The following is a 4,241-nucleotide window of genomic DNA, read 5'->3' as shown; positions in this document are numbered from 1 at the left end:
CAGTCTGGCTCCCCCTCCCAGTGGGGACAGGAATGCTGGGGGTTCAGCCCCTGCGGGGGCTCAGGCTCTGGAACACAAAGACCAAGACGGAAACATCCTCCATCCTCACATACACACATACACACAGAGCTCACATCCTCTGGTGGAACACCAGGATTTGGTCCTTTGGTTTTCCTGGAAGCTATTTATCATGAGAGTTAGCGTGGATAACCGAACCCATCTTTAAGGTATGGTGTGAGTGTGTGTGTGTGTGTGTGTGTGTGTGTGTGTGTGTGTGTGTAGGGGGATGATGCCATGTTCTCTCCTTCCCTCTTTCTACACCAATTTTCCAAATAATCACCATTAACAGCAATGAAAACAGCTGATGTCAGATGAAGGCTTTAAGGTTGGCAAGGCCCTTCCTTATTTACACAGACGGCCTCAGGGGAGCCCCCCCAACAAGCCCACCAGGAAAGTGCTTTAGAATCTCCATTTTACAGAGGAGGTTAGACAAGTGACTGTTTTGTACAGGCCCCATGGGGTGCTAATGGATGAATGGTGGAACTGAAGTCAGGACAGACCTGGGTGGGGACCAGATCCCACTTCCAGCATTTACTTCCTGGGACCAATATCAAGTCTCCTCAGCTCAGTAAGCCTGAGCTTCTGCATCTGTAGACTGGGTATAATAACACCACCCATATCATTACCTAGGCTGTTGTGAGGATATGTGACAATACAGGAATGAGGGGAGGGGAAGGAGCTGGAATAAGGGTTTGCAGAGCACCCACTATGCATCAGACACGGTGCTGAGGGCTCTGTTACATGCCGTCTCATCTGACTCTAACAGCCACCCTGGGAGGCAGGCGCTGTCATCAGCCTCATTTTAGAGTTGGGGAAACTGAGGAAAACAGGTGAAGTGGCTTGCCCAGAGTCACACAGCTAGTAAGGGCCTGAAGCTAGATTTGAACACAGGTCTTCCTTACTCCAGGCCCAGAGCTCTATTCTCCTTCCCCCAGCCCCCATCTCCAGCTGCTGTATTGATACTAGTTACCAGCCCTGGGGACATACAAGACTTGGCTAGCACACTGTCTACCCTCGTGGAGCTCAGAATCAAGTTGAGGGATAAGCACCTTCTGCATTAGCACAGTAAATATTTTCTCCCTTGTATTTCCTCCCTCCCTCCACTTTCAGGGGCTGCCTGCTGCCTAGGTGAAAGGTGTTGGACTGGTGTCCAGGAAGGACTATAATGTCGCCCCCACTCATCTGCCTTCCCATCCTTCTGTGGGTTTAGTCCAATTGGGAAGAGAGGGCCAGCACTGACGTCATCATAGGGTGGAGACTAGAAAGGTCCTTACATGTCATTGAGTCCAGCCCTGGGTCTTATTTTACAGATGAGGAAACTGAGGCTTAGGCTTTGAACCCAGCCCCCGCCCCCCAATTAAAGGGCTTTTTCCGCTCTAACAGCTGTCAGGGCCCCCTTGAGGACCAGTTCGACATGTCAGAGTGGTGGGCCTAGGTAATGCAGGTAGTGACAAGGCCAGAAGAGGGAGGTCAATACCCTGGGGACCGAATGACAGGGGCTGGACGAGGCGTGTCTAGGTGGCAGAAAGGTTAAGTCTAAGGAAAAAATCACAAAACATAGCCCAGTGATACTCTACTGGTGTGAACACCCTGTTCTTTTTTCTGAAAACAGCTTTAGCTTTTTCGACAGGAAAAACCGAGGTATATGTTTTCAGTAGATTAGGAAAGCCCTGGGTTTCTGTGAATTCGGAATTGCAGCCTTTCTCAATGTAATAAAGAAAGGATTCAACAAAGGATGCTTTCCCCCTCGGCCTGAAGAAGCTGCTGACGCCATCTACAGCCTATAAGCTCTCTCTACAAGCCCCGCCATCAGCCTGGAGTAGGGGGGCATATCACAGGATCAAAGGCTGCTAGACCTGGAGCTGGAAAACTTAAAGACTAAAAATACACATGCTAAACTGATTCAAACAGATGATTTTTGCCCCCTCGGGAGTGCGGCAATTGAGTTATGGATATTCCAACCCCAGCCTAGCCATAGCACTAGGCACTATGCTGGGTCATCATTTGCTCTGTCTCATTATGCCCCAGACCATTTTAGAAAGCATCTATCTACCCAGGTATGTTTCAGGAGCAGTGTAACCATGTCCCAGTGAAGCCACCAGACACAACACTCTTCTTCTGAAAAGAAATAGAATTTTTTTCCATCGGCAAGAAGAATGCCAAGATGAAGTATGTCCTGAAATCTATTTTACAAATAAACTTGCACATAAATTTTCCATTCACTGCTTTGAAAATTTTTTTCACTTTCTGAGGGGCTGTCAGACATCCCCAATAAACAGTAAGCCTTATTTAGTTTACTGGATATGTAATTCTTCTTTTCTTTGAAAATAATTATTTTTCAGGCAAGTGCAGCAAAAATACTACCAATAAAAATCTCCCTATGACAGCATAAACCACATTTATGGCAAACATATACATACAGGTCTTCTAATAAAAGCAATTCTTTGTCAGGGAGCCAACAGAGGAAACTGTAGTACTTGTGTTTTTTGATCCAAAGTTCAAGACTCATGAATGTTATGAGAAGAAGCCAAACAAAATATCTCCCTTTCTGGGTCACTGACTGATTCTGGGTGCTAAGATCTGATCTCAGTAACAGGAACTGTCAGAGTGTAATGATGGCCAAGAATAAGTCGGAGGCAGCTTGCAATTTGGCATAGACATTGCCAATGATGGATGGATCTAAAGAAATTGGGAGAGATGTGTTTACTTATGTCCATTAAAAAAAATCTGCAGTTCAGTCTAATCAGCAATTAAAAAAAAATTCTGCAGTTCAGTCTAATCAGCAATCAAACCAAAGAAGCCTGTGTTGACAGTGCTTCATGTCTGAGAAAGCATTCCTATGTACAAAATGTCCATCCCAGCTTCTCTGCTGCCCTGGGCACGCACCCTTCTGGTCTCACCTTCATTACTCTCCATCTCTGTCTACATTTATCTTCTTGTATATTCGCAACTGAACACTTCCAGTGTTTCCCTGCTCCTGACCCTCTTTGTTTGGTGTTACTACAAAGAAGTCTTTCCAAAATCTTTATATTCTCTTTACTTCATGTTGCAATAGGATTGCCTTCCCCTTTTAGGGCAGAGTTCACCCAACTGTTCACCAACAGGTGGGTCATGTTCATTTTAGAGCTGAGGAAACTGACTACAGAAAGGAAATTATGGAGAGATCCTGGAGTCTGGCCCTCTGACCTCCCTGAACTTTGAGGGCCGGCTTTTCATGACCCTTGGGGTTCACACTTTATTAACTTCACGGGGCCCCCCTATCCATTGTAAAAGACTAACTGTATTTCCCTCCATCCTATCCCGCCCCCCACTTATTCTATTTTCTACTTTGACCCTGTCTCTTTTCAAAAGTGATTACTTCTAACTGTCCTCTCCCCCAATCTGCCCTCCCTACAATCATCCCCTCTCTTATCCCTTTCCCCCTACTTTCCTATAGGGTAAGATGCCCTTCTCCCATTACATTCCTCTTTCACCTCTTGATTTTATTTTTTAGATATCATCCTTTCATATTCAACTGATCTTGTACCCTCTCTATATACATGTACACACATATAACACACTCACACATGTATTTATACACACATATGCCCTCCTATACACACATATATGTATATATACATATACATGTACATATATATTCCTTTCAACTATTCTCCTACTGAGAAAAGTCTCATGAGTTACAATTATTGTCTTTCCATGTAGGAATGAAAATAGTTCAACTTTAATAAGTTCCTTATGATTTCTTTTCCCTGTTTACCTTCTCAAGCTTCTCTTGCTTCTTGTATTTGAAATTCAAATTTTCTGTTCAGCTCTGATTTTTTCATCAAGAATACTTGAAAATCTTCTATTTCACTGAATGACCATATTTTCCCCTGTAGCATTATACTCAGTCTGCTGGGTAGATGATTCTTGGTTTAATCCTAGCCCCTTTGACTTCTGGAATATATTCCAAGCCCTCTGATTCCTTAAGGTAGAAGCTTCTAGGTCTTGTGTTATACCGATTGTGTTTCCACAATATTCAAATTGTTTCTTCCTGACTGCTTGCAGTATTTTCTCCTTGACCTGGGAACTCTGGAATTTGGCTAGGATATTCCTAGGAATTTTCTTTTTGGGATCTTTGTCAAGAGGTGATCAGTGAATTCTTTCAATTTCTGTTTTGCCCTCTGGTTCTAGAATATCAG

The sequence above is a fragment of the Petaurus breviceps genome, unplaced genomic scaffold (genome assembly GCF_028583685.1).
Source record: "Petaurus breviceps papuanus isolate PSGF00001 unplaced genomic scaffold, PetGlider_PUasm1.0 490, whole genome shotgun sequence".
NCBI lineage: Eukaryota > Metazoa > Chordata > Mammalia > Diprotodontia > Petauridae > Petaurus > Petaurus breviceps.
The sequence above is the reverse complement of the archived record's forward strand: the minus strand, read 5'-3'. Positions refer to the sequence as shown.